Genomic DNA, 14,367 nt, shown 5'->3' on the forward strand with positions numbered 1-14,367 from the left:
GGGAATTTCGAGTATAGCAACCAATAGATTTTTAAGATCATTTCGTGAACGACATTTCATTGCAGTAAATTTCAGACATTTTTTACTTGCAAAATAACTATGAAACAATATTCGTTTCATCTATCATTAATTCAGTATTGTTTAATCGTTGTATCATTTTATACGCATATTTCGAAAACTGATATCACGAATAATTAAATAAATTGGAGACTAAATAGGTGACGGAAGAGAAAGAGAGAAAAAAAAAAACTATTGCATCGGCCGGGAATCGAACCCGGGCCGCCCGCGTGGCAGGCGAGCATTCTACCACTGAACCACCGATGCTACATATAATCGGTATTTAATATTGTTTAAAACTACAACTATTTTAAAATGACCCATATAGGGTCATTTCTTTTTTTTTTTTTTACTTTCAAATATTTATTTTTTATTCACGGCTGAAATTATCATGTTCAAATACGTGATTTCAATAACAAACTTTTGATACAACGTTTTCATTTAATTTTTTGGCATAAAGAGATGTAGAACAAATGCATAAATAGATACAATATTTATTTTATTGTCGATTTACTAACATGATAACACTCTTCTCTCTCTCTCTCTTTTTTTTTTTTTTTTTTTTTGAAGTAGGAGCCAGAAAAAAAATCCTTTTCTACTTTTTTTTTAAGTCTGCCCGTAAATTCTTATAAATGGATTAAATCTGTGAGGACAATTTTATGTTAAAATTACAATAGTCAAAAACTTTTTCAAAAAGAAAGAAAAAAAAGTTAAGTTTAAAGTATAGATACAATTAGTTTATAGTATTTTAATATAATTGTATCTATACTAATGCATAGATACAATTCAACCCTATAGTATATTAAATATGGATTGAAGAAATCCTTCTAAAGTGATAAACATTACATTTTTTTTTCCGAATCATGCAGTGCCTTTTACGATGTGCTCAATCACAGAAAAAAAATGCTTCTTAAAAAAACTATAGCTTTAATCTTCCAATTTAATAAGTATAACATTTTGTTAATTTCGGAAGCTATCCAACTAAATTGACTAAAAACTTTGGAGAAACAAAAAGGATTGACTACATATTGTCAAAATCAGTTAAGTTAATTATTATGAATTTTACTCACCAGATGGCACCATGTGTAAAAACTTTTTATTACATAAGGTTCTTTACAATGGTAGAATAGATGATATATTTTATAAAGAATGTTCAGTTGAAAAATCACATTACAAAAAAAAACCTAATGTAAGAAATGAATAATACATTGTCATATAAAGTTAAATTTTTCGGCAAAGTCAATAAAGGATTTATTATTATCTATCAATGATGATTGTAGTAGATAAAAAAGAAAGTTAATCAAATGCATAAGAAATAAATTAGATCTGCTCTACGATATCCCAGCACCGACTGTTCAATAAATATGCATTTAAAATTTGTGTTTTCTTCGAATAAATATGAATATTATCAAAAGTAATAAGCATAATTAGAATCATAATTTATAAGAAATATCATCCATACAAAAAAAAAAGGAATTAAATAAAACTTCTCAGTATACAGTAATAAATAATGAATCCTCGAAAACTGTAAATTTTGAATTTTTCTTTAAAAAATGTCATACGGAAGTCATTCACTGGCAGAAAAAGCTTTTAGTAGACCCAAGCATTATTAATCATGAGGCCGTTTTTTGATAATTGATCCGTTTAGTTTTTTATTTCAGAATATTTTAAAACTAATCAACATATAAATAATCTATTTAAATTCAATTTAATCTTTTTTTTTATTTCAACAACTTTGTAATCATATATATTCCTTTTATTTATTTTAATATGTACATCATAAAATTAAACGACCGAAGTAACAAAATTCTTAAAAAATTAACATCGTTGGTTAAAGATTGACATATTTATTAATATAGAAATCTTTAAATATGGATATATCTTTTCTTCATATATCATAATAGTTAAAAAATATTTAATTATTATGATAGATTGTAAGGAAATAATAAAATTCAAGAAAATGTAGCTTTAAAAAAATGATTATTCTGTAGGGCCTGCCAGATGAAATACAAAATAGCCAGTTCTATGAATATTCCAATATCTTATAAATAGTTAATTGCACATTAATTTATTTAATAAAGATTTCAGTAATTCAATATTATGACACACTGTAGTCTTAAGTTTTTATAATTCATAAAAGTTGTATTTTCTTGCATGTTTATTTATTTGTCTACTCGGCCAATAACATTTTAAATCGATGTATCTATAGCCCTGTTCAGGCAACAGCCTATATTACCTAGTAAGAATATAGGCAATTCCGGCTCCGAATTCATTATCAAACCAGTTACAATTTTTAGATCGGCATTAAGATTGCGGCCATTAATATTTCATCTAAAATTCTCTTCAAACACAAGTGACCATTGGGCAAATGCAGAAATAAAAACCAAAATAAATTAAATGAATGTCGTAGTAGATATTGCTTAAGTCTTGATTCCTCAGTTTTTATACTATTTTTAAAAGTTTTTTCTCCATTAAACTAGTAATAATACATACTCAATAAATGTATTTAAGATCATCACAATATAACGAAAAAACTAAACAATATATATATATATTTTAAAATGTACTTTAAAAAAATATTGTTAGAAACTTATAAAGATTAGAGATAAAAACATATCTAACTAAAACTACTGCCAATTTATTGAAATTTGAAAAAAGGAAAGTCTTCTTCTGATGTAATCAAGGGAAAACATTAGCGTTTTAAAAAATTATTAGCAAAAAAAATGGAATTAAATTAATAAATCGAAATTGTCATAGTTTTTCTTAAGCATTTGTCAAATTTGGTAGCTTTAGGCCCAATATTTTTCTTTCATGCAGACCGTCTTGAACGATTTCTGCTTCAATTAGTATCCAAATATAAGCATTAAAATTATAAATATCATTTCAATTGCAAAAAAAGAAATATTTTTTTCAAAAAGCTGAAGGCATTCATTTTGAAATTTAAGGGTAAATGGTTATCAGTTCATATTTTCTTTAATATCAAACAAACAAAGTTTGATTCAAATAGAAATTAAAGCTATATACCATAAACTTGAAAGTGATATATTTTAATTATTGAATTATTCTCACCAGACTAACTACTTGAATTGAGTTGTTTTAGATATAAACAGCAAAACCTTTTTTCTTTCGAGAATAGAATATTTTCTAACCTATTCTAAAGCGACAGGTGACCACTGTTATTCAGGAAAGATATATCGAGAATTGCAAATACCTCCAATTAAAATTTTACAAAACACGAAAGGAACTCCGATGCTTTATTTATGTGGCTATCCTGCTTTATTATCACTATTTTTACTAATAATAAAGATGAGCACTATATTGTTAGCACTATATTCCAGACCGATTGTCGTAGTCTTACCATATTTGTGATATATATACTTTAGAGAGTGAAAATCTGTACCTCCAAGCAATTTTTTGAAATTCTAATAAGAATTTTAATTAAAAATTCAGTGAATTTTGTTATTTTTCTCTCAATAGTTTCCAAAAATATTACAACACAAAACTTATTTTTGCATTATCTTAAATTTCGAAGAATCATCTTTGCAATAATACTAATGTTTTGCTTTAATTTTTTTTTTCTATTTTTAATCAATTTTTAAGATATATTTTAAACGTATTATATAACAACATATTTCACTTTTGAAGTGAATCGCAAATGTTTTTCATTGCTACTACTAATATTTCATCCTGACTTTTTCCTCCGTTGTTGCTAATGAAAAGATGAGATTTGCGGTTTCTTTTTTGCCCTGATGAGTAGGTTTAGTATATGTTTTTAATATAATTTTTGAATTTTTATTTTGTTTATAATTAAGGCTTGACTTCATAAGTAAGCAGTGATGAAAAATGTTTATACTGCTCACAGTTTTAAACCTGCTGTTCTTTTCTGTGATATAATTAAATGTATAAAAATATAGACAGAATATTTGGGAAATGCGTTGCACAATGAATAGAACAGTTTTAAGACCTTTCAAAATAGATGAGCTATAGGATTATCAAAATTCGAAGCTTAATGTCGCTGAAAAAGCCGATAAGACCAAATCACATAAAATAATTAATTGAAATTTTTAGCAATCATTCATTTGGGCAAACTAACTGGTAGCCAAAAGATCCTCAAAGCTGCTTTTCTGCAAAAAAAGTTTTTGTTAATAATGCCAAGGGCTTAAGTAAATTGTGAAATTAAATGCGAAGTAAATTAAATGATTTGTAACATATTTTGGCAGTTGTGTAGATGAAGGCAAGAAACTTTTGAAATTTTAGAACTTTGATTTATTCCATCACGGAAGGCATAATATGTACAAGGAAGAAGAGATGAGATACGTCAGTCTACATCGGGATAGAAGAGCAAAAGAGACAGAAATTTTTTCCTCAGTGATTTTATAATGAGATTTTGAGACGGATTACTTTATATATGTAATCTTAGTAACGGAAATTTTAGGTACCTTTAAAAGAATGTGGTAAACATTAAGGATTTTTATTCCTTCTTTCGGAGCGTCTGAACTAAGGTGAGCAGTTTTAGATCGTGTGTTAAAATTAAATAAAAGGTGGAATTGGATCAGGAAATCAGGCACCATTTAACAATGAAATTAATATGGACTAAATTAAGATGAAAACTAATAAATTAATTAGAATTTAAATTAAATTAAGAGATATCATTACACATACATGCATATATGTATATAACAGCATTGTTTCCACGTTCCAATAAATGAAAAATATTGAAATATTTTTGTATTATTTTATACTGAAAAATAATATTTATTCATCTTGATAATCAATTATTGAAATGAAAGAAGGTTTCAGAATAGTCATAAGATAATTTTTTGGAGTTGAGTCTTTAAAAATTAAATTCAAACGAAGGCTGCTATAATCTTATGCCCGGAGCTGCGCCAGTCTTATTGTAAGATTTGTTATGAATATATTCTTAAAACGAGTATGTTTTTCCCCAAACGCGAATGTTATTACATATTTTATGCCTTAACACTAATCTCTCTCTTTCATTTTTTTTTTCTCTTCCCCTCCGATACTCAGTAGCCTTCAGAGCCTTTCAAATCCATCACTTTCCACAGGACCTGGTGAAAACAAGCTTCCATTACTTTATTTTTATTATGTTTCACTTTAATGTTAACAAACGTTACTTTCACTTATCCCTAACTGACCTGATGCATATTTCTCAGATGTGTGCATAATACAGGTTGGGAAATTTCGGATTTAGAAGAAGAATTTAATTTATTATTATTCGTATAAATGATTCAAAATATTTGGAATATCTTGTTTAAAACTAACTGGGTTAGTTATCTTTAAAAATACTGAAAAATTGTTTATGCCTTTTGCATCCTTTTTATGTTTCAGAATATTCTGAATTAATATTATATTTTGATCTGATGGAAGAAAAAATTAAAATTTATTTGAATTTTTTATTTAAAAAATATGTTAATAAACATAATCGAAAAATTATTTTTTGGCATTTTAAAAAATTATGGAGTTTATATAAGATTTATGAAGAACTATATAAAAAAATAGCTTCTCAAAATCACAGTTCAAAAGAATTTAATTGTTGATTCGATTTGATTTCACTCATTTTATTCCTTTACTTGTTATTTTGATATTGCGAATTCGATGCCTATGAGTTAAACGAATAGTTAAGCAATTTTTCAAGTTTCAGTTTGAAGTTATAATTCAAAACATAATTTATTTCAAATAAAAAGAATTATAGAGTAACAGAAATATATTTAATATTAAAATAGTCAATATTACATTAGTTCCTTAATGCATTCGTTATAGATCCGTAAAGTTGTAAATTTCTGAAACTTTTATGAGGACAAAATTCGAATAAAATCTTAAATGACCCTCTTAATGACATTTTGCCTATAAAATATAAATGTTATAATAATAATTGTAACACATAATTATCCCATAGCTAAATTTGTTTATTAGAACTAATAATCAGTTCTTCTGCGAATGATAAAGATTGATTCTTCTTCTTTCATCAGTTCATCAGTTCCTCTGGAGGCCGCTGTGGCCTGGTGGTAAGGTCTCGGCTCGTGAACCGTAGGGTTTTAGGTTCGAGACCCGATTGCACCGAAGAACAGTCGTGTAAGGGGGTCTGTTGCACGTTAAATACGTCATGTCAAACGTCCTTCCGCTGGCGTGGTGTGGAGAGGGGGCGGTGACAGCTCAGGTGTCGTCCTCGTCATCTGATCGCGGTTCAAAATGACGAGGTCCGTCCCAAAATAGCCCTAGTGTTGCTTTACAACGGGACGTTAATATAACTTAACTAAACTAATCATCAGTTTTTCATATACATCAGTTCTTCTGCGAACGATAAACCGTGATTTTATACTACAGTATTAAACAGTTTTAAAATAAATTCAGATGACCAGCATTTCAAAATAAAATAAAGTAAAGTAGATGAAAGAATTAACCAGAAGGGGCTTATCCTATATAAAATGTAACATTTATTCATTAGACGATACATTCATTAATTAATGCACATAATTTAAACATTTTATTTGAACTACAATTACTTCGTTTTTATGGCTAATTTTATCTAATTAATCACTTCGTTATCAAATCTGTTTAAAATCAATGTTATGACGATTTGTTTCTTATTCATTCCAAAGTTCACTTAAATATTTATAAAATTTATTCACTTCAGTTTATCTGAATTAAGACTTGGAATCGATCTTCTATTTGAAATGTCTTTTATATTTGCTTATGATTAATTACAGAACATATTTAAATAATTTTTATAATAGTAAATGTCGCGTTCAAATCGTTGAATAAGCAGTAATGTACAAGATGAAAGGTGATGGATTAGCTTAATATATTTTATTTGTTAGAGAGCATTTATTAAAGAGATCCACACAAAATAAGCCAATTACCTTGATAAGCACACGCCGTTTCGCAGTAGAATATGCAATTTTCCTTCAGAAGAGAAAACAAGGCGATAGAATTGCATTTGAATGTAGAGTATTTAGAAGGGGTAAAAGTGGCCTTTGATCATTATATTGGAATTAATTCATCCTCTCTGTTTCAATGACATTATCGAGTTTTAAAGAGCGAATATTAATTTAGTCAAGTCAATTAAGAATTCCAGCGATGCATTTATGCTTTAACCCTTTCTAGGGCCGTGGGAAGTATGCTTCCCACCAAATTTATCCATCTTTGTATGAAATTATGTAGGTTGGCATAAGTTCTGACAAAGTAAAGTTCTTTAGTAAGTCAGAAACTTAGATGCTTCAGTTCTTTATCTCAGACAAAATGATGTGTCTTGATTTGTTACTTCATTATTAATGAACCAAATTAAATAATCAAATTAAATTTATCTAATAAGCTAAATGAATCCCTTTTCTTATTCTAATTTCAAGCCTAAAAATATTTTAACATAATATGACGAGAAAAAAATGGAACTTTAAAGGGTTAAAAGATCATAATTATATACAGGATTCGGGTTATACTTATTATCCGGGTATAAGTAGTGATTTGAGATATTTGATGTTAGACTATGAAAGACATTTACTTAATAATAAAATTTTTATATAATAAAATTAAACTAACTTGATTATCACAATATTCTTTAATTATCTGAATAAACCATTCATAAAATGTTGATAAAAATCAACTCATGTAATATTCATTTCAAAGTGAATATAAAAAGAGAAATAATGAAAAGAAAAAATTTAATTCTCATGTTGACATCAAGCTTAAGCCATTTTCCATTGCACAAAAAAACTTAGCATAAGTTTGGAACTAAATAAAATCCTAGAAATTGCCATTTCAAGTCAAATATCTATAATTAAAAGAAACAAAGAAAAAAATGTATTGAATTGCTACACCCTCATTACAATGCTAAGCATTCATATGCAAATTTATACATTTGAATTTTTCTGAGGTCCCAACATTTTTTGTAAATCAATGATGAAAACCAATATCATTTTCTAAATCGCCTTTCAAAGAGGAACATAACATTATTCTACATAATATTATTCTACATTATTTTACATACTACATTATTCTACATAATATTATTCTACATTATTCTACATAATATTATTCTACATTATTATTCTACATTATTTTACATTCTACATTATTCTACATAATATTATTCTACATATTAATTCTACATTATTATTCTACATTATTCTACATATTATTCTACATTAATATTATACTACATCCTACATAATATTTATGAAAGAATATACAATTAAGAGGATTTAATTACAGAAAGCAATAGTCAAAACAATGATACTTTTTCATCACTATTCTACAGTATTAGACAAATATATTCTAGTACTTTTATTAACTTGATAAACTACAGCATCTTAATGCAACTACTTACATTATCGAGGTATTTGAAAAATAAGAAGCAAAAAGATTAGGTAAAGCGAAGTTAAGATTTTAAATATGGTTCAGAAAGGCAAAAATATAAAACTGTTGGATATACTTTTTACTTTTTGAAGGCAAAACAGAATTTTGAAGTATTGTCGTTTGCATTGAATTGGAGTTCTCAGTATAAGTCAAACAGGTGTTTGGTGGGAAATGTTTCTGCAGCAACATTTCTTATACAAGATGATCATGGTATCAAATGTAAGGGCAGGAAGATACACAACATTGAACAAGATTTCTTTTGGCTTTGAATGGTGAGGCCAAAAATGCCAATGTGCATTTTACTGGACAGAACAAGCAGACGGACGACTCAAGGATTCGAATTCAATCTTATTTCATATTATTGCGGACGATCACTAATGGCTGCATTCATGGCTTGCTTGTTTTTCCATCTTCTAAACAGTGAATTGGAAAGTGCTTAACTACTCAGCAGAAAGCCTATCAATTTTGAAAAATTTACTTTCTTCTGTAGCTCTCTTTCTATTCAGTTAGCTGGGTGGTTAAAGCCTAAAAAAGCTCTCTGTCCTTGAGACAGGACGTCAAACTCCATCATCCATCTTCGTTAGAATCGTCTCGATCGGTCAAAAGACCTGCATCTCTCTTTCATGTGTTCCAGTAAATCTTGAGTATCAAATATCTGTTTAGGACCATTAAATCTCTTATGTCTAAAAATCTTTCGAGAGTAAAAAATCTTCTCTTAAGAGCCAGACAAGAGTTTTTAAAAACTTTAATTTCGCCAACCATGCCAAAATCACTACGGACTTCAATGATCAACTTAAAATCTGATTGGGTCAAAAGATTGCCAAACAGAATTGTTTTTTAGCCAATTAAAAACAAATAACCAATTAAAAGCTCACTTTCGCTAGACGCAAGTGCATGGAGTCAGGATTCAACTTTTAATGAAGGGAAACAATTCTAAAATCAATTCTACCGGAAAGGAAACATGAAAGTGTGATAACGGGTGCCCAAATTAACTAGAGAACTCACTAAATGATTTTTCAGAAAAGTGAATTTTCGATGGAAGCATCATATCAAGCTGAAAAAATTGATCATATTTGGTTCCTAAGAGTTCCGAAGTCGGACATGGAGAGTTTCTCACACTCCTTGCTCTTGTAAGAAAATGAACAATCAAACTCCTTTTTGTTATAGATCATAAAAACTCTATTTCATTTTTCTTTCAAATATTCGAAAACAAAACATATAAATTGGGTTCAAAAATGATAGAATTGATTGAAACTTAATTAAGAATAAATTTATTTAAGTAAAAATACAATACTATGATTAAATAATAAAAATGACTTTCATTATGTCAGAATTCAGTTTCAATTATAATTTATCAACACAACACAAATAACCTTTTTATATCTTTAAGTAATTGAGAATGCACAAAAAGGAGGTGTTAAACAATAATTTTCACTAAATTGAGTTTGGTATCATACTGAATTCGGAAGTTAGTTTAGTTTAGTTATACTAACGTCCCGTTGTAAAGCAACACTAGGGCTATTTTGAGACGGATCTCGTCATTTTGAACTGCGGTCAGATGACGAAGACGACACCTGAGCTGGCACCACCCCTCTCCACACCACACCAGCGGGAGTACGTTTGGCTAATGACGGATTTAACGTGCAACAGACCCCCTTACACGACGACGGTTCTTCGGTGGAATCGGGTCTCAAACCTGAAACCCTACGGCTCACAAGCCGAGACCTTGCCACCAGGCCACCGCGGCCGCACCACATACAGTTAGTGAAACCTATTCTTATGGATTTATTTTCTTGGAATTACATGAAACATAACTTTTATTATTAGGCACTATGAATGGACTAGTTGTGAAAATTCATGGAAAAAGAAGGCGCTCAAATACTAATTAACAAGTTTATTGTCTTTTCGGTCAGTTTCATCTGACGCGTTTTAATTAATTACGATTGACAATTCGGGCATTTTTATTAACTGACAAAATTTTATTACTTAGATATATTATTAATTACTTACACGATATTTATTCAAATTACGTGTAAGTTTCCCAGTGTCGGATTTTCAGCTAGGCGAACGAGCAACTATCTAGGGCTGCTTTACTAAAAGGAGGCCGCAACCAAGTAGACTTAAAAAGACATAATTTCTCTAGTTATAAAATAATTAAATTCTATTATAACTAGAGAAATTATTCTAACGTTTGGCATGACGGATTTAACGTGCAACAGACCCCCTTACACGACGGTTCTTCGGTGAAATGGGGTCTCGAACCTGAAACCTTACGGCTCACAAGTCGAGACCTTACCACCAGGCCACCGCGGCCCTACTGAATTCGGAAATACGTTTTCTTTCAAAATTAGCGTGAGTTTAAACCTATTTAGTTGCTTTTTTTATGAAATATTATGCCTATCACAGTTCAGGGTAAAATGTAGACTGGTCCACTTTAATTCTCAACATTTCATATACAAGCTGAAAAGTGTTCACGAATCCGTTAAGTCATAAGGATTTAATGACATATCTTTCAAAATACATGTCAACATTTTTATTAAATTGATATGTCAGCTATACGGCCGCGATTTAACTATATAAATAGATCGATTTATGCCCTTTTGATATATAAAAGCACATTATGAAATTTTTTCATAAAAACACACATTCAACGATGCAATTTCAATTAAAATTTTCTTTCCATTTGCCACTCATTCATTCTTTCTTTTAAATTTGATGAGTAACTGTTAGATTTGTCATAAATATTATGTCCACGGTTACAATGGAAACAAAATTTCACGATGCTTTTAACTATTTCTACTAATGTGGGAAACTGCATAACCATGATATATTGGGACTGAAAAATATTATTATATTTTGAAACATACTTATGGTTGGTTTTTGGTTGGTTTTGTATGATTTATTGGCGCAAGAGCCACACTTGGCTATACTGCGCCAATCATGTGGTAACATTAGAATAGGTTTAAAAGCACATTTATTTTTTATGAAGTTCACATATGAAGATAAAATAACCTAAAATATGACAATAAAATTCTAAAACTATCTTTTATTTTAAAATTATAACGAACAATTTATGATTCCTCCAAATTTAAAAAGCTAATGCAAAGTGGAAACCAAATGTTTAAATACGAAATAGGGGGGGGGGGATTCTAAATACAAGTATAAAAACCAATCGCTCTTAAGAATTTAAAAATATTTGGGTGGTGTGTTTCACCCACCAAGTCTTGTAAAGTCAAGGAAGACGAGGTAAAAAAACGAGCACATTAAGAACTGAAAACAGGACAGTCAATTAAAATACGATGAATAGTAAAATTTACTCGGCATCTGTTGCATGTAGGCGCATTTTCGCCAAATATTAAATGTCTGTGGGTGAAACGAGTGTGTCCTATACGGAGACGAGTCAATTGAACATCCATCTCACGTATAGGATGTACAGGCCACAAAATAATGTGAGTTTTCACAGAATGTAACTTATTTTGGATCTGCAGATCCCATGACTTTTGCCAGTCAGAAAAAATGTGACAAGAAATGGACGTTTTAATATCATGAAAGGGAAGTCCAAAGCTCAAAAATGTCGTTGCAGATTTTGCAGCTGAATCCGCTTTTTCATTTCCATGAATGCCTACGTGACTCGGAACCCAACAGAAAATAAACTGAAAGCCTTCATTTTGTAAAAGACGTAAAGTGAATAAAATTCTAATAGCAATCGGATGCATTCGATTGTGGTAGTGTGAAAAGGTCTATAAAGCACTCATGCTATCGGTATAGATGGCGAATTTACGCTGAGTGGAAGTTGAAATTTTCTGAGAAACATACTTATGAAAAGGAATCATTACGAAAATTAATTTCAGAATGTAAAGTCTGACTAAAAATCATCTTTCAATCTAAAAATCAACTTATATAAAAGAGAAAATGATATGCAAGTGAAAAAGCATCATATGTTTATACCACGTACTCTCCCCTCTAACATATACTTCTTTAAACACAACATATCACTTCGTTCTATTGTAACCTTAGTTATTAATTATTTTTTTGAGGTGTTAGAACATTATTCAGGATATGCCATGACGCATAAATCAACGATTTTATTCCCCAAATCTTATTCCAGCTCATGTTTTTATTTCATAATCGGAGGTAAAACGATCTAGATTTAAGGCTACAGATGTGGTGAAAGCAGAAACAACGAAGACGATAAAAAGACTCAAGAAATAACTTGAAACACTGCTTGAAATAGTGGAAAACTTGTAGATTTAATATTTTATCACTTTATTTACTATTAGTGAAGACGAATGAGTGTGTGTGTGTGTGTGTGTGTGTGTGTGTGTGTGTGTATTTGTGTGTGTGTATTTGTGTGTGTGTATTTGTGTGTGTCTGTGTATTTGTGTGTGTGCGCACGCATGTGTGTATGTGTTGGAGCTCTACAGGATGCATCGTTAGACCTATAGGTACCAAATTTGGCACAGATGTACTCTGTAATGTAAGAGAGTTAACTTCAAGCGATTTTTTTTATTTTTAATTAATTAAAAATTGCTAAATGTTGCGTTTCTCCACAATAACTCCCGATATTAAGAGCATATTATAGGGCAGAACCGATTTTTTCCCCCAATCTAAAAATAAAATGTATTTACAATGACATCCATTTAATAGTTGTATAATTTTTTCTGAATTTTGGTAAATTTTAAAAAAATATTAGTTCTGCTTAATTTTGAACAATAGATAGCATTGCTACATTGGAATTCAAATCATTTTCATTGTTTCATCAAATATCAATCGAGTTCTTTTCTTGCATTGTTCAAAGCTAAGAAATAACCAACCTTTTTAATATCTATATATATATGAAAGTAAGAGAGTGAAGGTACAGTATTGCAAAAGTTAAGGGATACATGAACTGGGCCATTATGTTTTTAAATTGCACTAAGATGTCATGGGTCTTGATTCTATTAAGATGGTTTATACACGAAATGAACAGATCAGATGTTAGTCTACTAAACTAATACTGTTTTAATTTTTATCATAATTAGATGTTTTAAATAGTTCTTGAAGGAACCATGAATAATAAGTAATGCATAAGAGATTTAATTGAAAGCTAACACAAACATAGCTTCCTGTGAGCCAACTGATCGTCAAAGGCGAATCATTAATAATCTGTGTTCTGAATAATTCGTATGTATTGATTTTCGAAAATATTAATGAGATATAAAAAATACGATCAACTAGAAAAAGAAAGATCACAATAGATACATCTAGAATGCAGGACGGGGCCAGGATAGCCTGGTTGGTAGGGCGATGGATTCGCGTCCCTTGGGTTGTGAGTTCGAACTCCGCCGGTCGAAGTCACTCCGTGTGTGTGGTGGCTGGTTATAAATCTGTTCGTGGTCACCAAGTCCTCCATGTCGAGAGTAATACCACTGGGGGTATTGGATCAAGGGTGATCGTTCTCTGATTCAGGTCCAAATTACGATCTGTGGATGAGTGAATGAAATGCATAAATGAAGTCCGCCCCGTAAAAAGGGTTGTGACGTGTGTGTAGCTAAGTCGTACTCTTGGCCCTAGATGGCTCTACTGAAAAACAAGAGACGCACCCCTGGCTTAAAATCACTGTCTTCTAAAGTCAGTGGGCTTGTCTTTGACAAGTGCCATTAGAAACAACAACAATGCAGGATGTGTTTCTATCACTAAAAAAAAAGGTGCAAGATTCTCATCACCTATCATTAATGTCATATGCATTTATCAGATTTTTTGAAAAGCCGAACTTCTCTAGAAACTTGATCATTGAAACATCTGTAGTGAAGAAACGGAATAGTAAAAATGAGCTCAAGCGTAAGTCAACCATCTAACTCTCCTACCCGCTATGAAGGCACACGGATTTAAACCATAAAATTGAATGACCGGACCGCCGTAACAGCAACATTGGCGGGAACTGTGGTTGAGTCCTAA

General features: G+C 30.2%; 1 non-coding gene across 1 annotated transcript; it reads right to left on the reverse strand.

The window, feature by feature from the left end:
• Positions 1-253: 253 nt before the first annotated feature.
• Positions 254-324, reverse strand: Trnag-gcc (transfer RNA glycine (anticodon GCC)). The gene has a single exon. It is a non-coding gene; the product is annotated as a tRNA-Gly (tRNA).
• Between the last annotated feature and the right edge of the window lie 14,043 nt (positions 325-14,367).

This window comes from Argiope bruennichi, chromosome 4, assembly GCF_947563725.1.
Source record: "Argiope bruennichi chromosome 4, qqArgBrue1.1, whole genome shotgun sequence".
Classification (NCBI taxonomy): Eukaryota; Metazoa; Arthropoda; class Arachnida; order Araneae; family Araneidae; genus Argiope; species Argiope bruennichi.